General features: G+C 39.7%; 1 long non-coding RNA gene across 4 annotated transcripts in view; it reads left to right on the forward strand.

Annotated features, from left to right (window-relative positions):
- Nucleotides 1-20851, forward strand: part of LOC111562350 — a 101682-nt gene that overhangs the window by 39981 nt on the left and 40850 nt on the right. For 3 of the 4 annotated variants that reach the window (XR_006584907.1, XR_006584908.1, XR_006584909.1), the window contains exon 4: nucleotides 6598-6705. This is a non-coding gene — a long non-coding RNA (uncharacterized LOC111562350). Of the gene's footprint in view, nucleotides 1-6597; nucleotides 6706-12217; nucleotides 13584-20851 lie in introns of those variants that run through there. The other variant, XR_006584910.1, reaches the window with a different exon arrangement.

Below are 20851 nucleotides of genomic sequence, written 5' to 3' on the forward strand. Positions count from 1 at the left end.
CCCCGTGGTAAAAGTCCATGAAGGAATGAGACAGTTGGGGGTTTGGTTGGGGTGTGAGTGGACGGAAAACGCTGAGGTGAGTTAGAGAACGAAGGGGGCCCAGGCTGGTTGTGGGCTTCTGCTAAGAGGCAATTGGGTGCCGAGCCAGTGTGGAAGCGCAGAATGGGGCCATGTGACCTTGGTAGCATACGATTCTTGTCCAATGAGGCCACCTTACGTACATGGCCACACCGGGACTGTGAGGGTTTAGATTTTTCTGAACAGGCTGGTGTTCATAGAATACCCACGTGTAAGCTGTATGTAAGAAGTCCAAAATATTCAAGAGTTTTTAAAGACATTTCAGGCAGTCCTTTCTGCCCAGGGATTAAAGGAAGGAGAAAGTTCTGTACTGGATGTCCCGAAACACCTTTTATTCTTGACCTGATTCAGCTTCCTTGGAAGTGCTTTCTGTGCATGGGCAATTATTTGTTTCTGGTACTTTCTGAGTCATGGGTTAGTGCAGGTTTGCACCATTAGCTACACCTTTTAAGTCGGTCTCTAGAATTTTTTTAGTCACTTTTTGTGATAGGATTTGTGTGTGTGCGTGTGTGTGTGTGTGTGTGTGTGTGTGTGAAGGTGTGAGAAGGGTTAGGTGTTTGGACCTCTGGAATTAACCACCACTCAATTATTTCCTGAAGTTTGAGACTCCCTTCTGCCTACTGATAACACTGTCAGTGTCACCTCGGACTAAAGTACGGGTGCAGATTAAGTGAGCCTTCCCGAAGGCTGCCACAGTGTACTACATGGGCAGCTGGTCTTCTGATCTGGACCCGGGTTATTCCTTTTTTTTTTTTTTTTAACTTCTGTGATCCCTAAGCATCATGTAGTCAATAAAACCCGAGCTTTTGCAACTTAGGCTAGCTTCAGGTTTTAACCGAATTCTTTTGTGACTGCGTTCAGGGCTACTACTGAGGTCTAGGTTGTGCATTTCCCGTTTGGGAAAATGGGCGGTGGGGCTAGAAAAGGGTTGACAATGCATTTGTATATATCTTTGTGTGTGTTCATGTGAATGTGCACACGTGTGTATGTGCCCGTGTACCGGGTGGCTACCCCTGGAATCAAGCAGAAAATCTAAGGGTGGGCTTGAGGAGAGAACTATCTCCCAGGCTTGCAGAGTATTGGGAAATACAGAGTTTTTCAAAATGGGAGAGAATGGGTTAAATATAGCTTTGTGGCCACTGCCCAGGAAATTAAAACTCAGTAGAAGAATCAGAACATATTCCTTCTCTTAGTTTTCCACTTTTCCTCCTTCATTTGAATCTGAAAGGATATAAAAGAGAAAATTATTTTGATTTTGCAATTTACAGCTCCAAAAAAGTCAGGGTATAACAGGTAGTCATGTATTTGTTGAATCTAAAACAACACAAGCTTTCTGATTGAAAATACATCCCAGTCAGCATGAAATGGTGTTGGAAGTTTGTACCATGAGTTTTACTTCACTGGGTTAGGAGGCAGATTTCAGAAAGCTCTGTTGAAATCAGAAATGTTATCTGAAAAAAATTCACCTATTATTATCTCTCAGAAAGGATTGCATTTTATTCTAGATTGAGTGGAATAAACCAGGCAGTACAAGTACGTTCTATCATCTATCTATTATCTATCTATCTATCTATCTATCTATCTAATTTATCTTCTTCCAAGATTTTATTTAAATTGAAGCTAGTTAACACATAATGTAGTATTGGTTTCATGAGTAGAATTTAGTAATTCATCACTTACGTATAACACCCAGTGTCCTCCTCAATGCCCATCACCCACTTAGCTCATCCCCCTACCCACCTCCCCCCAGAAACCCTCAATTTGTTCTCTATAGTTAAGAGTCTCTTATGGTTTGTCTCTCTGTTTTTATCTTATTTTATTTTTCCTTACCTTCCCCTATGTTCATTAAATTCCATATATGAGTGAAATCATATGGTATTTGTCTTTCTCTGACTTATTTCACTTAGCATGATACATTTTAGATCCATCCATATCATTGCAAATGGCAAGATTTCATTCTTTTGGATTGCTGAGTAATATTCCATTGTGTGTGTGTGTGTGTGTGTGTGTGTGTGTGTGTGTACACACACATTTATCCATAATATCTATAAGTACCATATACTTGTCCAAAGGCTAAAAAATACTAATTCAAAGGGGTACATGCATCTCAATGTTTACAGTAACATTATCAATAATAGCCAAACTATGGAAAGAACCAAAATGTCCATCGATGAATAGATAAAGCACAAGTTTTTGTTCTTGTTTTTATATTTTTGAGAGAGAGAGTGTGAACTGGGGAGAGGGGCAAAGGGAGAAAGAGAAAGAATCTTAAGTGGGCTCTGCACTGAGGGTGGAGCTCAATGCTGGGCTGAATCCCAAGATCCTGGGCTCATGACCTGAGCTAAAATCAAGAGTTGGGTGCTCAACTGACTGAGCTATCCAGTTGCCCCCACAAGTACGTTTTATAAAGATCCCAAGGAGAGATCTGGGATGGGGAAGAGGCAGGTCTGTGTGGAGTACTTTTCACGGAGGGCTCTGAATTACCAGAGGCTGGCTTGTGTGCATTGGGGGCCTGAGAGGAACAGTTGGAAGTACAGTAAAACTTTGGTTTACAAGCATAATTCATTCAGGAAACATGCTTGTAATCCAAAGCACTTGTATATCAAAGCGAGTCTCCCCATCAGAATACTGAAAACGCAGATGAATCATGCCTCAACCCAAAAATATTCATGTAAAAATGATTACATACTGTGATATAACACAAAATAATAAAGAAAATAAAAAATATAAAGAAAAATAAACAAATTAACCTGCACTTACCTTTGGAAACCTTCGTGGCTGGGGTGAGGGAGACGAGAGAGGAGGGTTATTGTGTAGGATGACTTTCACTATCACTAATGGAATCACTGCTATCGATTGGCTCAATGGAATCTTATTCTTTTCATGCAACTTTAACAAGGAACCTATCCAATGACACTTGCTTTTGCCTCCTTTTGAGGATTTCGCAGAAATGTGACATTGCATTGTGGTCAAACAGATTAATCACGTGCACTGCTACAGCCTTATTTGGGTGGTGCTTTTCTATAAAATTTTGCACTGTTTCCCACATATTACACATCCCCATAATCTCATTTGAAGTGAGGGATTCCTCCACGTCTTTCTCCTCCTTCACTGTAGACGAGATGCAGATGTAGACTTATAAAATCTTGCAATTTCGGCAACTCTCCTACCTCGCTTGTACGTCTCGATGATTTCCTTAACTTCCTCTGTAATCATCTCCTTCTTCTTACCACTTTTCTATTCAACCTTTTTCTGCATGGGGGCCATTGTATACACTCACACAGATGTTGGCTACAGTACAGTATTGATAAACTCTTGTCATAGACTGTATTTAACATAACTGGCAATAGGTCAGCAGAGGAAAGGGTCTCTATCTGCAGGCAGCCTGACCTAGAATGAAACAAAGCATTCCTAAGCTTACTCTTGTATATAAAAGCAGAGGATGGTCCATAGGTGCTTAGAAGTGACAAAAAGTACACTAGGCCAATTTTGGGCACTTTGCAATGTTCTGAAAAATCCCTGATTTCTGCCAAACACTGCGGCCTGAGACTGAGCATTTGAGCATGGGAGATGATCACCCACAATCCCGCAGAGAGAGAGAGAGAGAGAGAGAGAGAGAGAGAGAGAGAACCACTGGCTCAGTTGTGATCATGAGATGTTCAGTGTCAATAGTACTCGTATTGCAAGACATCGTTCATTTATCAAGTTGAAATTTGCTAGAAATGTTGGGTCGTCTTGCAGAACACTCACAGAACAAGTTACTCACAATCCAAGGTTTTACTCTACTTCAGAGAAAACAGGGAAAAGAATATAACTAAGTTTTGACACTATAATTTTTTCTAGAGTAAACCTTGAACATTTATTTAGTGTCTTTCACAAATATTTGTTAGTGCTGTCTAAATGCCAACTATTACAAGTTACTTACTGATATTAGTGGCTACAAACCTCAAATTATGAGGTGGTTGCTGTTAATACTACCCTTATCACACACAGGGGAGGACACTGAGGAAGGGAGAAGTTAGCTGCGCAGGCATTTAAGTAGCCATGGCCTTAAATCTAGGTGCTCCGAGTCAGCAGTCTTTTTGCTACACAAGCTGCCGGCCACATACACACAACACAGTCGTGATGAATGGCAGGGTCCATTGAGAAGCATAGATGTACTTACCCCTCTACCTTAATGTTTCTTTTAGAAAATCTGAGGATGATGATGTATCTTGCTGGTTTTAAGTTTGCTTCCAGTCTTTCCATTATCTAGGCCACATCTTCACATGCTAGGATGACATTCTTCCCTACTTCATTCATTCACTTTTTCCCTCGTTTATGCGTTTATTCCTGTGCGGAACACAACACGGTGCTCCCTTTGTTTGGTTTCTAATATCTGAAGGTGGAAGGGCTTGTGGACTGTGTCACAATGCTTCAGTTTACAAGAAATGAGTATTTGTAGGAAAGACAAACCAGAAACTGTAGTTCAGTAAAGGTTATTGAACACTTAGTATGTATCGGGTGTTGTTACGTATGTTATAAGGATTTGCTCATTTAATACCTCTAACCTATGAAGTAGCTACTGTTATTCCCTTCATTTTATGGATGAGAAAACAGGATTAAAGAAATAAAGATGGGAGAAGCAAAAGCAGCAAAAACAAAACAAAACATCTAGAAATTATCAGAGCCTAGATTTAAACAAGGGCTTAAGCTGTCTACATTAGAATGCTGGATTCAGCTTTATTACTGTAGATGAAAAATATTAGCACATAAAAATGAGATAGATCCACGTAGTTGCAAATGGCAAGGTTTCATTCTTTTTGATTGCCAAGTAATACTCCATTATATATATAGATAGATATATATACATATCTATCTATCTATCTATCTATCTATATATATCTATATATCTGTATATATAGATAGATATACACACCGCACCTTCTTTAACCATTCATCCATCGATGGACATTTGCGCTCTTTCCATACTTTGGCTATTGTTGATAGTGCTGCTGTAAGGGTATTATGCTAAGTGAAATTAGTCAGAGAAAGACAAATATATGACTTCACTCATATGAAGACTTTTAGATACAAAACAGATGACCATAAGGGAAGGGAAGCAAAAATAATATAAAAACGGGGAAGGGGACAAAACATAAGAGACTCTTAAATACGGAGAAAAAACAGAGGGTCGCTGGAGGGATTGTGGGAGGGGGGATGGGCTAAATGGGTAAGGGGCATTAAGGATTCTGATCCTGAAATCACTGTTGCGCTATATGATAACTAACTTGAATGTAAATTAAAAAACATAAATTAAAAAAAGAGATAAACACCAGTTGATACAAAAGCAAGCCCTTAGTATAGAATAGCAATTAGTTTTTTTCAGTTTCAAAAGTTTTATGTTTTTTTTAGTTGATTAAACTTTTAAAAATGAAAGCCTTAGGTATATAAAGTGCACCTACCCTAAAGTGTAAAACTCATTTGGTTTTGACGAACTGACCACTCCCATGTAATCAGCACTCAGATCAAGAACACAATATGTCTAATACCCAGAGCTCCTGTTTGTCTCCTTCCTGGTGCTGTCCCTCAAGCCCCCAAGGTAACCACTATCTTGACTTCCAACTGCATTGATTGCTTTCCTCTGCTTTTGTTCTCATCTAAATGGAAGCATATAGTTTTATACTTTTGTCTTGGGCCTTTTTCACTCAAATTATGTTTGTGAGATTCATCCATATTATTACATGTAGTTAAGCTTGTTTATCTTACTGTATTACATTGTGGAAATACACTGCAATCTACTCATTCTACTGTTGACAGGCATTTGGTTAGTTTACTGTTTGGGGCACTTGCAGACAATGCTGTCTTAAAGGTTCTAGTACATGTCTTTTTAAAAAATTTTTTTCAAAGTTTATTTATTTTGAGAGAGATTGAGAGAGAGAGAGAGCAGGGTGGGAGCAGAGAGAGAAAGAGAGACAGAATCCCAAGCAGGCTCTGGACTGTCAGCGTAGAGCCCGATGCGGGGTTCTAACTCACAGACCGTGAGATCAAGACCTGAGCTGAAACCAAGAGTTGGATGCTTAACTGACTGAGCCACCCAGGCGCCCCTCTACTACATGTCTTGCTGAGCATATATTAGCTATTTTTATTAACGATTATGTATGCTAGAGATAGTGCAGCATAATGATTTAGTCAGAAGGAGGTCAAGAAGAAGATCCCGAGTGATTAGCATGTATTCAAAACTAATGTCAAGAGTGAGAAAATATAGCAAAACATAAATAAAAGAAAAAATAATCAGAACTCGGTAGAGCTGGCCATCGGTTCTCTGGTTCAAACCGTGTCATGTGAATGCGTGCCTTCAAAAAATAAGAAGCACTCCATAACTCACAGATAAAAAGGGGACGAAGGATGTTAGACCACGGGGGGATTCTGCTAGAGTTTCTAGAAGTTTGAGAGGGGTGAAGGTAATGCCGAGGTGAGGGCCATGATTGCCCACAGCAGATTCCACGTGGTCATTCAGGAGATGTGTTTATTTTTCAGGGTCACCTCTGAGTTGGGAGGAAGAACCTGTCAAGACTCATCAATGCACTCTCCACAGACCAAACAGTTTGGTGGAAAACAGGATGAGTCATGTTAAACGAGCAATTGGTAAGGAGTGTGTAAATGTGGTCCCAAATAATCACAGTTGGATATAATCAACGTGTATGTCACATGGGAACAAACAACATAATAGGAAAGAGGGTGTGATGTGCTTCTAAATGTGATTTTAAAGTCTGGGGTGGGAAACTAAGTATGGGGTATTAATAGGTTCTTCTAATTGAAGGTTATAACTTGGAAGGGGAAGAGGATATGGATAGAAAATGGTTGGAGATAGATATTGCCAAAATATAATAAGTTGAGTTTTAGAGACGTTAGCTACTCACAAGAGACACAGTTGAAATGATAAGTACTGGGAAAAGTATGTAGGTCAGATTTGTTGAGCTGATAAAACTAGCTTTACCTTTATTTTAAGGGGCAGGGGAAACATTCAGCTACAATTGTTAAGATAAATAGCGTGCCTTCAACTAACTACACACACAACTCCCCTCCCGCCCCCCCCCCCCCCAAAAAAAAAGTAACGGGGATAGTTTTGCGCAAATCAGAGCATTGAACATGGACATGTTATCTTTGAGAAGGTAAACCAGGCAGAGGGGGTGTCAGAGAAATTTAAGGTTAACAGACATCTTAGAGATTCGTCCAACCCGCACATTTTATAGATGAGTAAAATGGAAATTTGAATAGGCTGAGTCAGGCTCTCAAGTCAGTCAGGCTGTCTGGGTTCAAGTCGCAGCTATCAGCCTTGCTCTCTGTGCCCATTTTTTTTTTTTACTTGCAAAACGGGCTAATATATCTATCTCTGAATTGTTTTGAAGATGAAATGACATAATCTGTGTAGTGCTTAATGTCTGACATACAGCAAGAGTTAGCTACTGGTTTTAAGTGCCTGACCTACATTTTCACAGCTGGTTAGCAATTGAGTTGTAACTAGACCCCAAGTCTAGCAGGCTCTCAAACTTCCAATTTAGTGTCATCAAGCCATATCAGACCGTATACGTTGCTGGCATTTCAGAAACACTTTTTTTCTTTGCTCTGAATTCAGAACCAGTTTTGGGGTAGACATGAGGGTCAGGCAGATGAGACCAAACTAATTAGTTCTTTTACTCCTAAAAGTGGATTGGAGGTTATGACGTAGATACAGGACAACAATTGGGTTCCTGCCCAATTTACTTGCCCCTGCCCCCACCTGCCCTAATTTAAACTTTGGTAGAGCACACCTAAAGGAAAATTTATCAGCAACTAAGACTGCTCTCTTGTTGGGATAGGGGAGAAAGTATGACAGAGGGAGAGAAAGGCAGAAAGATCTCAGATCCCTCTTGTGTAGAAGTTTTGCAATATTAGTTCTATTCAGTCAAGAAATATGGACCGATGACTGATGATGTAGTCTACCTTCAGAGGTTGATTATTCAGAATGTCTCTTTGGGAGATGACCAAAAGTTGATGACCAAAAGTTGATCAGAAAAAGAAGGGAAAAAAAGACCTCCTGGGCAGTAGGAACAGTGCATGAATAAGTCACTCTAGGAGATCAAAACAGTGAAGTGAATGGAGACTTTGGAAGGAGGGATGCTAGCAAATGAGGAGCAAATCAGCTTTTTTCTCCAACTTTTTCTAATATGGAAAGAGCAATCTGAGATTTAAAAATCGCCCCAAAGAACTTGTTGCCGATATGGAAATGAAGGGAACACAATTTGTTGAATTCACTCAACAAACATTCAACAATTGCGTTTTTAAATGCAAGCCACTTTGTATCACTATTTTTAAAGCCCTCCAGTGGCTTATATTTGCACTAGAATAAAATCCAAACCTTTACCATGGCCTTCAAGGCCAAACCTGATCTGTCCTCTGCCTACCTCTCTTTCTTTCTTACTTGCTATGATCTGCTCACTTAGGCCTCTTTCTGTTCCTTGGGCAAGCTTGCTCCTGCTGTAAGGCCATAGACACTACATCCAGATCTTTTTCTTTCTTTCTTTCTTTCTTTCTTTCTTTCTTTCTTTCTTTCTTTTTTTTTTTAAAGAAAATGTTTCAGAATCTTTTCACACCGAGCTTTATTGAGATATTACTGACATAAGATATATGTAAGTTTTGGGGGAATAATAGGATGATTTGATACATATAAATGTTGCAAAATGATAGGACCGCAGTGATAAGGTTAGTTAACATATTCATCCTCTCCATAATTACCATTTTTGTGTATGTGTGTGGTGGTAATGTTTAAAATCTACCTCTTTCACACTTTTCAAATATATGATACAGTATTGTTATAGGCACCATGCTATACATTATGTTCCCAGAACTATTTACCTTACAGCTGGTAGTCTGTACCTTTTGACCACCTTCATCCATCCCTCATCCCTTGGGCCCTGGAAACTACCATTTTACTCTGTTTCTTTGAGTTCACTTTTTTTAGATTCCTCATATAAATGAGATCATACAGTATTTGGCTTTCTCTGACTTATTTTAGTTAACATAATGCCCTCAAGTTCCATTCTATGCTGCTGCAAAGAGTAGAATTTCCTTCTCTTTTAGTAGCTGAATAATATTCCATTGTGTGTATTTATGTACGTGTGTGTGTGTGTGTGTGTGTGTGTGTGTACATACAGATATCTCTTTGAGATAGTGATTTTATTTCCTTCAGATACATACCCAAAAGTGGAATTTTTGGATCATATGGTGGTTCTATTTTTAATTTTTCGAGGAACCTCCAAACTGTTTTTCATTATGCTGCACCAATTTACATTCCCACAAATGGTGCACAAGGGTTCCCTTTTGTCCACGTACTCACCAACACTCGTCTCTTGTCTTTCTGATAATAGCCATCCTAACAGGTGTATTGTGCTATCTCACTGTGGTTTTGATTTGCATTTTCCTAATCAGATGTTCTTAATCCTGCTTTTGCATGCCATGTGGATTGCAACTCAAGTATCATTACACAAAAAGGATTTGCCTTACCACCCTGTCTATACTACCCTCCCCATCACACTATTACTGGACTGTTTTATGTATTTTACTGGTAGCAGTTAACGATGGAAATTATCTTGTTCATTTATCTGCCTACTTGCTCATCGTCAGGCTTCATCCCACTAAGACACAAGCTTCCAGAGAACGAGGATATTGTTTGTGTCGTTCACTGCAGAGTTTTGGAGCCTGGAAGATTGGCATATAGTAGACTCTTGAAAAATGCTTTTAAATGAATGACTAAATGAGTAAATGAACGGACGAATGAATATAACGGAGAGGCACCAGGAGCTTCCGGGTCTGTAGTCCTTCTAGAACTCACAGTCTAGGTAGTTCATTTCAGTGCAATGTGCTGAGAGTTAGTAGAGGCACATGCAAATGTCATGGAGGAAGGCTTTAGAGAAAAGCCTGTCTGGAAGGCTTTAGAGAAAAGTGATTACTAAGTAGATTTCCTTAGGGGATGACAGAGTTGACCAGAAAAAGGAGGGGAGAAAAGCCATTCTGGGCAGAGGGAACAGTGTGTGAATAGTCATTCGTGAAAATCAGAACAAAGAAGGGAGCTCAACTCGAGGCACTTGAAAATGTCATTCTGGACTTTTGTGGAACAAATTCCGAATACAACTGAAACAAAAAAGTCGTGTCATCCCTAGCAGGGATCCTAGTGCGTAGATAGTGTGGTTCAAGAGGGATTAGCAGAATCTTTCTAAACAATGAATCCCTAACAAGAAAGAAGGGGCATCTAAGAGGTTCTCGGGTGTATTTAGGTTTTGAAAGAAGAATGAACAGAATATTGACAAAGGAGTGCCATGCACTTGGGAGACCTGGAATGAGTGAGATAAATCTGAAGAATTAAGGACTCCGTGAAGTCAGAAGTAACTGCAGTTTAGAAAACTTGTAACAGCCCAAAAGGACTTTCAGGCCCTATGAAAAAAAAAAAAAAAAAAAAAGGGAGAGAGAGAGAGAGAGAGAGAGAGAGAGGGGGGTGGGGGAAGATACAAATTAATAATGAAGAGGCAGTTGCTCTACTTATGGAAGTTGACAGAAAGAAGGCACATTTTTTCAGACTGGAAATGTTACAGCAGCAGGAAATAAAGATCAAGATAGATGAGTGCCATTTTATATGTGTTTGTGCTTCCAGACTAAAACCACATTCAAATTAATGAAATAATTGAAAGTTTTGGTAGTGGAGAGATTTGCTAATTTCTCTGAAATAAGGAGAATGAGAGAAGGAAGTATCAGAACAAATAATGGCAAGCAGAGAAGAAAAAGATTATTGTCCCATCCAGGAATGACTTATATAGGATATTTTAGTTAATTCTGGTTTAAGAGCACACAGAGATTGCTTTTACTCCCTCCCCAAAATACCCATTTGGATTATAGTAACTGTATCTAAATTCAGACATTTCCTGGCTTAGCTTTGTTGTAAGGAATTGGGTTTAGATTATTTTTAAGTATTTATGTATATTTTCCATTACATTTCTCTAAATCTCAGATATTTCTCCCAAAGGTGCCCTTTGGCTGAACTGTGAAATGTAGAAAATCTTTCGGAACCACAATATTTTGATTTGGGCATTGATCCCCTAATGAATATTAAAGAGTTGCTGTGAAATATTGAGATTTAACGAGCTTGTCCTCAACAATAGGGAAAACCATCATTCAGCTCACAGGGACCTGCTTTTCCACTCCTAATTACTTAGCAGGAAATATACGTTCTGAATGTCTGTGGTACCTATGCACACGTATGACACATAACTGGATTTTTCTGATGTCTTTAAAAGGCAAAAGACAGAAATGATTAAAGCATCCCTGGGGAAATGTGAAGAACCCTTTGAGTCACAAAATTACCCCCAAATAGAGCATGTTCAAAGGGACTTTTTGTCCACATTGTGAATAAAATTATTTTTTTCATGCAAACTACATATACTTTTGCAGCTTAGAATTTAGCAACTCATCTAAACCACTGAACGTTAGGAAGTATTCCTGCTCAGTTTCTTAGAACTTTCACTGTTCCCTTTTCTTCTGAAGCCTGTTGTTATGAGCATATATGCCAGAAATGATTTGTGTGCTTCAGGATAAGTCTTGGTCCATGTTGTTATTCAAAATCTTCCTGTGCTGATTCAAGACTGCATTGAAAACAAATTTATGAGTTGACATGGTTGAGCTATAAAAAAACTGATGTTAAGGTTTTAGATTATTTCAAATAAATTGCCTTGCCGAGTTTCACACCTCTTTCTGTTCAAGTGGTTTAATTTTACATTGCATGAAGTCCATACACATAGAGATATTTATCATTCGCACTTACTAAATTTAAAATGACAAACAAGGAGGAAGTGGGTTTTTTTTGCCCTCAAGATATAGGTAATCATTTAGCAATACTTATTATATTCCAGATGATTGGTGTAAATTTTGTCTCAAAAAAGAATTTTTCCAATCAGTAGCCTTTTAAGTTATATTTTCTAAGCACATACATTCCCAGACCATCAGAACATGCGTTCAAGATGTGCTCAAATTCAAGTTTTTTCTGCTAAGTCCAGAAACTATGAAAGAAGAATCTATATGTATTGGAAGAATTTGTGAACATTCTTTAACTTTTTCCTGTCAACCTTAGAGTGAAAAGGGAAGACTTTCCAGGAGGATACTGAGAGGCCCTGTAATATATTGAAGCAATCCTAGAAATACTGTCAATAAATATGACCAAGCATGCTGAAATGTTCAAAGAAGTAAAGATCATCTGAGGGAAGATATGAAATAAAAAGAGAGGAGAACTGGGCTGGAGTCAATATAAATGTAAGACTTATGATATGAAACAAGATATTTATACCCTTCTGTAATGGCTATCTAAGACCAATCTCTTGCTGTAGGGTAGATGGTGGTTGTCACTCAAAAGGAAAAGATGGCTTGCAATACAAAACAGGGCAACGTCATGCCCCATGTCTGTCTTCCATGTCTGTCCTTCCCCACCCCCTTTTCCTCTCTTCCTCTTTTTCTTCCTACCTCTCCTTTGTATACTTGCCATGTGCTCTCACTGTGGTAAGTGCTGGCCACAGTATGTTTAGCAAGAGAGGCTCCCTGCCCTTCTGGAGTTTGTCATATACAGATATACAAGTGGTGTCAGGAGGAGGATGTCCCTGAATTTTGTGCCTTGGTAGACTCTCCCAGTGCAAATGGCTGATTTCTTCTCTTGGCTGTTTCTTTAAATGTTCTCTTGCTTGTGCACTCTTAACAGCTTCTCTGTTAAAATGGCTATATGCTCAAGACTTTCAAATATGAAAAAAAATCTATGCTAAATTTTTGAGTCCCTTTCCTATTTTCTTTTCTTTGTTTCCTTTCAGTTTTTCTTTTTTTAAAGAAATGTGACACAGAACCTAGACAAACAGATGGCTTGGGTCTATAATCCTATCTGAAAGGACAAAGGCCACTCTGAACTGAAAGCAGCTAAGAGGTGGAGCTATGGCTAGAATCTCTTGGTGGTGGAGAGAAGATAAGGGGCAGGGGCTACTCTGTCAAAGCAGGACAGAGGTCTTATCATATGCTTACTTAGCTCCCATCCTGTAGCCCACTCCACTATCAACCAGAAAAGATCCTGAATAGCCAAAGTGATGTTGAAAAGGAAAATGAAGGCTGGAGACATCACAGTTTCAGACTTCAAGCTGGAAGAATTCCAGACTCATCAAGACAGTTTGATACTGGCACAAGAACAGACACATAGATCAGTGGAACAGAACAGAGAACCCAGAGGTGGACCCAAAAATGTACAGCCAACTAATTTTTGACAAAGCAAGAAAGAATATCCAATGGAAAAAAGACAGTGTCTTCAGTAATGGTGTTGAGGAAATTGGACAGTGACATTTAGAAGACTGAACCTGGACCACTTTCTTACACCAGGCACAAAAATAAACTCAAAATGGATGAAAGACCTAAATGTAAGACAGGAAGCCATCAAAATCCTCGAGGTGAAAATAGGCAACAACCTCTTTGACCTCAGCCGCAGCAACTTCTTACTAGACATGTCTCCTGAGGCAAGGGAAATAAAAGCAAAAATGAATGATTGGGACCCCATCAAGATAAAAAGCTTTTGCACAGCAAAAGGAAACAATCAATAAAACTAAAAGGCAACTGACAAAATGGGAGAATATTTGCAAATGGCATATTGGGTAAGGGATTAATATCCAAAATCTGTAAAGAATTTATTAAACTCAACACTCAACAAACAAATAATCCAGTGAAGAAATGGGCAGAGGACATGAACAGATACTTTTCCAAAGAAGACATCTAGATGGCAAATAGACACATGAAAAGGTGCTCAACATTGCTCCTCATCAGGGGAATACAAATCAAAACCACAATGAGGTATCACCTCATACCTGTCAGAATGGCTAAAATGAACATCCCAGGAAACAACAGGTGTTGGTGGGGATGTGGAGAAAGGGGAACACTTTTGCACTGTTGGTGGGAATGCAAACTGGTGCAGCCACTCTGGAAGACAGTATGGAAGTTCCTCAAAAAATTAAAAATAGACCTACCCTGTGACCAATTGCACTACTACATATTTATCCAAAGGATACAAAATGCTGATTCAAAGGGGCACATGCAGCCCAAAGTTTATAGCAGCATTACCAACAATAGTCAAATTATGGAAAGAGCCCAAATGTCCACTGACTGATGAATGGATAAAGAAGATACACACACACACGCACGCACGCACACACACTGGAATATTACTTGGCAGTCAAAAAGAATGTAATCTTGCCATTTGCAACAATGTGGATGGAACTAGAAGGTACCATGCGAAACGAAAGAAGTCAATCAAAAATAAAGATCACATGATTTCACTCACATGTGGAATTTAAGAAACACAACAGATGAACATAAAGGAAAGGAAGGAAAAATAAGGTAAAAACAATGATGGCGGCAAACCATAAGAGACTCTAAACTACAGAGAACAAACTGAGGTTGCTGGAGGGGAGGTGGGTGGAGGGATGGGCTAAATGGGTGATGGGCGTTAAGGAGGGCACTTGGTATGACCATTGGGTGTCATATATGAGTGATGAATCACTAAATTTTACTGAAACCATTATTATGCTGTATGTTAACTAAGTTGGATTTAAATTAAAAAAAAAAAGGATCTTTGTTGCTCCAGCTCCTCTTAGCTATAACAGCTTGTTGTTCTTAATTTTTTAAACTGTTTTTATGTATTCTTGAGAGAGAGGCAGAGTGTGAGCAGGGGAGGGGGAGAGAGAGGGAGACATAGGCTCTGAAGCAGGCTCCAGGTTCTGAGCTGTCAGCACGGAGTCTGATGCAGCGCTTGAACTGGTGAATCCCGAGATCATGACCTGAGCCGAAGCTGGATGCTTAAGTGACTGAGCCACCCAGGTGCCCCTACCCCATCTTGTAAGAATAAGCCCACAGACTTCACATTTATTTAAAAATCTGTACACAGAGAGAAATGAGGCGGATGGCCTGCCAGCCAGGAGCCCAGGATTATTTTAGTTCTCTTTTTATATATGAATAAAACCCAAGACACCCGTGATCTTTCTGGGTGTTGTTTTTGGATGTGAAGAGGAGAGAGTCCCTTGTACTCAAAAAGAAATACACTTATAAACTTATACTTTTGAGAGATTCAAGTATATATTTTGAAAACCGGGTGGAAAAGATACCATGGAGGTCATATGTATATTTACAGATTCAAATTTATGTTTTTAAAAAATGTATTAAAAAATTTTTTTAATGTTTTATTTATTTTTGAGAGAGAGAGAGAGAGAGAGAGAGAGAGAGAGAGAGAGCAGGAGTGGGGAAGGGGCAGAGAGAGAAGATACAGAATCTGAAGCTGGGCTCTGGGCTCCCAGCTGTCAGCACATGACCTGAGGGGAAGTTGGAAGTCGGATGCTGAACTGACTGAGCCACCCAGGTGCCCCTGAATTTACATTTTGAAAACAAGGAGAATTGTAGTAAACAATGCAAAATATACCTGTGGAAAGGTGTTCGGGTTTATTTAAAAAACAAAACAAAACAATGGAGCCACCCTATTTGTTCCAGAGAACAAAGGGAATAATGACAATGAGGGAATACAGCCTATAAGGTATTGTCTGTAGGTTGAATTTTTTTTTTTTTTTTGAGAGGGCAAAAGAGAGTGAGGGGCAGAGAGAGAGAGAGAGAGAGAGAGAAAGAGAATCCTATGAGGGGCAGGGAGAGAGAGAAAGAGGTAGAGAGAGAAGCAGGACTCACCCAGGGCTCCTGTTTTACCTGAAGTTGGGGCTCCTGCTCACCCTAAACCAGGCTGGTGTTCACCCAAAGCTGGGCTCGAGCTCACCCAAAGCGGGGCTCGTGCTCACCTGATGTGGGATTCAAACTCACGAACTGTGAGATCATGAACTGAGCCAAAGTCGGATGCTTAACGACTGAACCACCCAGGTGCCCCTGAACTAAATTTTGAACACATGAAATCAGTTTCTGTTGATTGTGAGGGGGGGCCCTGATTTTCCTCATCAGAGGAGAGAGTGTAAGTGTGGATTATGAAGAAGGATAGAGCAAGCTTTATAACAGTTTTACAAACACTATCTATGGGAGCACAAAGAAGAGAGAGTTTTAACTCGGGTGGAGGGGGGGCAGAAGATACTTCATGGAAAAGATGTCAGTGGATGAGCCTGGAGGAAGAAGCAACATTTCTAAGGGCAGGGATGGGGAGGACAGTAATCTGGGATGATGCTAGCTGAGAGGGTATGGACAGTCATCTGTTTATTCAGAAAATCTTCACTGAGCCTTTACTTTGTATCAGGTAATGATTTTCATTCACCAAGGGCGTTGTGTGATTGGAGCTTAGGAAGTGTATAAGGGGGATAAAAGGAGGTAAGATTGGAAAAAGGAGGTTGAGGCTTGGTGACATGTAACTGGCTTTCGTGTTTAGGCAATTTTATGTAACTTTGGTCAGTACTTGGTATCTTATTTAAAGGAAAGATTGTACAGAGTCCCAACAAGGGAAGTTCCTTTTCTTGGTAGTGGGGCTTGGAGCCCAATGCAGGGCTTAACCTCCTAACCCTGAGGTCAAGACCTGAGCTGAGATCAAGAGTCAGATGCTTAATTGACTGAACCAGCCAGGCACCCCTAAAATAAAGATTGTAAAAACGGAGGTTGAGAGTTGAGGGGTTGACTCTATAATACGCTAGCTTGCTTTCCTGCTGTACATTTTTTTTTAAATAGCTTCTGTGGCCATATATTTTAACCTCTAGAGGGAACTCGACCCCCCCTAGAAGGAAATCCTTCTGTCATCCCCCATCCATTCTCTAGGAGAATCATCTTTTTGTTTTACATTGTCTCTTTTGGAGGTTTTTCATTTTCAGGTAAGATGTCTGGCCGTGAACCAACTTTCAGAGGAATCCTGGGCCTCAGAAAGGTTTGGGAGTCCAGGGGTGCTTGGGTGACTCAGTTGGTTAAATGTCCGACTCTGGCTTAGGTCATGATCTCACAGTTTGTGAGTTTGAGCCCCACCTCGGGCTCTGTGCTGACAGCTCAGAGCCTGGATCCTGCTTTGGATTCTGTCTCCTTCTCTCTCTGCCCCTCCCCACGTGTGCTCTGTTTCTCTGTCTCTCAAAAATAAATAAATGTAAAATAATTTTTTTTTTTAAAAAGAAAGATTTGGAAGTCTAGGGTAAAGGGAGGATCAGGATGCCTTGGGTCACAGGTGGTCCAAATTAGGTGGCTGTTTAGGTGCTAAGCAACGTTGGGAGGTCAGAGTCCTAGCCAGTCCTAGCCTGATTGTGTTCTAGGTATTATATACCTGAGCCTTTACTTACTTGGAAATCCCTATCTCCTACATCCTAGAAATCTGAGCATAATTTTAAATTTTATTTTACTTTTTATGTTTTTATTTTAAAGTGTAACATACATGGAGTAAAGTGGGTGAAACAGTATCCTAACTGTAAGACTTGCTGAGTTTTAAAAGTATCCATATCAAGATACTGAATATTTCAAACATCCCATAAGTTTCTCTCTATTTCCTCAGACAGTAACTACCCTCTCTTCAGAAACATCCACTATTTTGATTTCTATTATTATCTAGTAGTTCTGTTATTGAACTTCGTATACGTGGAATCATATCATATGGACAATTTTATGTGTGGCTGCCTTCACTCAACACAGTGGCCATGAGATTCATTCATGCCTTGAGTGTGTATTTGAATGCACGCTCTTCTTAATTCCAGTGCAGTATTGCATTATGTTAGTATACTTCAATTTATTTTTCCGTTTCCCTTATTTGGGGCATTTGAATTATTTCCAGTTTCTGGTTATTCTGAATAAAGCTGCTTTGGACATTCTAATTAGGATTCCTATAGGAGTCGGATTGTGGATAGAAAGAAGTCTAACCTCAGGAGGTGGTACCAAGCAACTTTCCAAAGTGGTTGTGCCAATTCACACTCCACCAGCAAGGTTTGAGAGTTCAATTTGCTTCATATCCTTGCCAACACTTTATATGACAGTCTTATTAATTTAGACAGTCTGTGGGCGTAGGTTTGTCTTATAGGGCTTCAGTTTATCTTCTCCCGATGAGTAATGACTGTGAATATCTTTTCAACTTTTGTTGCTCATTTCGATTCTTTTGTGACGTACCTTTTCGAGTTTTTTGCCCATTTAAAAAATTGGGCTGTGTGTCATCTTATTATAGATTTGTGGAAGTTACCTCTATATTCTGGACACAAGTTCACTGTGGGATAGATTTATAATTAATATCTTTTTTCAGTCTGTGTCTTGCCTTTCCAGTACCTGATGGTCTTCCCATAAAAAGGTGCTCTTAATTTTCAATGAAGTCACATGAATTTGTTTCCTACGGCTGCTGTAACATACTTAGCGGCTTAAAACAACACATTTCTTATTATACAGTTCTGCATATCAGAAGTCAGACGCAACTCTCACTAGGCTAAGATCAAGATGTTAGCAAGACAGTACTCCTTTCTGTGGGCTCCAGGAGAGAATTCATTTCTTTGATTTTTCTAGCTTCTAGGAATGCAGCTTCTGCATTTCTTGGCTTGTATTCCCTTCCTCCATCTTCAAAACCAGTAACCCTAATGCCATTTCAACCTTAATTCTCTTTTGCAATGTAGTCTAATACACACACAGATTCTGGGAATTGAGACCTGGACATCGTTGGGGAGCTATTATTCTGTCTACGACATCATATTTATCAGTATTTTATTTTGTGGTGAGACTTTTTATTTGTGTGTGTCCTTTTTAGAAATCTGACTGTCCCAAGGTTATGAAGATATTCTGTGTTCTCATCCAGAAGCTTGATTTATTTTAGCTTTCAGGTTTAGGTCTATAATCTGTATAAAATTAATTTTGGAGATAAAGGTCATTTTTTTTCCACTCATAAATATTCAATGGACCCAAACACATTTATTGAAAAATCTTCTTTTCTCAACTGAATTGCAATCCTGTGTTGTTCAAGTTATTCTGTAAAGGTAGATCTGTGTTTGGAATCTCTTCTGTTTCTTCTTGTATTACTTTCCTAGGGTGGCCCTAAGAACCTACTACCAAAATGGGGGCTTAAGACAAAAGAAATGGTCTCAGTTGTGGATACTGGAAGTCTGTAATCCAGATGTTGTAGGACTAAGCTCCCTCTGTAGGCAGCCGGGGAGAATCATTTCTTCTTCCAGCTTCTGGTGGCTCCAGACATTTCTTGGCATGATTCCAATCTCTGCTTTCTTCCCAGTGGGTCTGAAATCTGAAATGTCCCTCTGCTTTTCTCTTACAAGGATGCCTGTGATTGGATTTAGGACCCACCTTAACTACATGTACAATCTGATCACATCTGTTTTTCCAAATAAGATCACATCCACAGGTTCTGGAGTTTGGGACACAGATACATGTTTTTGGGGCTACCACTCAACCTACTGTGCATTTCATTGGTCTATTTATTTATTCTCACACTAATACTCAATACCTAATGTCAATTACTGTAGCTTTACAGTAAGTTGTGAAATTGAATTATATAAACATTTCAACCTCAACTGCAAATCACTAGGGGTCAGTTTCAAAGCAAAAGGATAAGTAGCTTTCAGTCTGAGGTTAATGAAAAGGATGCTTAAGTGCCTCTCTGGTATATAGGACTCTGCACAGCCTCATTGTGAGGGTCCTCTTGGGACATTAATAGAGTTCTTGTATGTGGAGTTTTCACTGCTCTTCTGCCTTGGGAATATCAAACTCTTCTTTGCTCAATTATATTTAGCACATGCTTTGAATGAGCAGCTAAAGTCATTTCTACTTTTATGATTGGTGGCTAACTATATGAGTACTTCTGTTGTTCTTCCAGAAATAATAGACATTTTGACAGAAAGTAGAGGCTAATCGCTTCCAGAAACATCAGACAATTGGGGAGAAAGAGGTGCCCAAGGAATTCCAGGGTTCTTCCCCATTCTCGGTGAGGTCCTCTGAGATTCTCCTCCTGTCCCCAGCATGAAGGTTATATCCTGGCTTGTCCTAAATGCCATTCTCTGAACATGAATGATCCATTGCCACCTCAGTCCCATAGCTCACACTGAGTCCTTGATGTCTTAGTCTGCTCTCATGGACTGGAAGGCTTAAATGACAAATATTTATTTCTTACAGTTATGGAGGCTGGGAAGTTTAAGATCAAGTTGCTGGCAGATGCAGTGTCTGATGAGGATCTGCTTCCTGGCTTATAGACAGCTGCCTTCTACCGGTGTGCTCACATGGCTTTTCCTTGGTGCGTGCTGGCAGGGGTGGGGAGGATGAGCAGAGGAGAGGGAGAGAGAGATAAGAAAAGAGCAGGCTCTGGTGTCTCTTCTAATTATTTTAAGGTATTAATCCCATCATGGGGACGCTGTCTCATGATCTCATCTAAACCTAATTACCCCTCAGATACAGGAGTACTGATGCATAGGGGCACTTGTACCCCAATGTTTATAGCAGCACTCTCAACAATAACCAAATTGTGGAAAGAGCCTAAATGTCCATCAACTGATGAATGGATAAAGAAATTGTGGTTTATACACACAATGGAATACTACGTGGCAATGAGAAAGAATGAAATATGGCCCTTTGTGGCAACGTGGATGGAACTGGAGAGTGTGATGCTAAGTGAAATAAGCCATACAGAGAAAGACAGATACCATATGTTTTCACTCTTATGTGGATCCTGAGAAACTTGACAGAAACCATGGGGGAGGGGAAGAAAAAAAAAAAAGAGGTTAGAGTGGGAGAGAGCCAAAGCATAAGAGACTCTCAAAAA

Source organism: Felis catus, chromosome C2 (genome assembly GCF_018350175.1).
Source record: "Felis catus isolate Fca126 chromosome C2, F.catus_Fca126_mat1.0, whole genome shotgun sequence".
Classification (NCBI taxonomy): Eukaryota; Metazoa; Chordata; class Mammalia; order Carnivora; family Felidae; genus Felis; species Felis catus.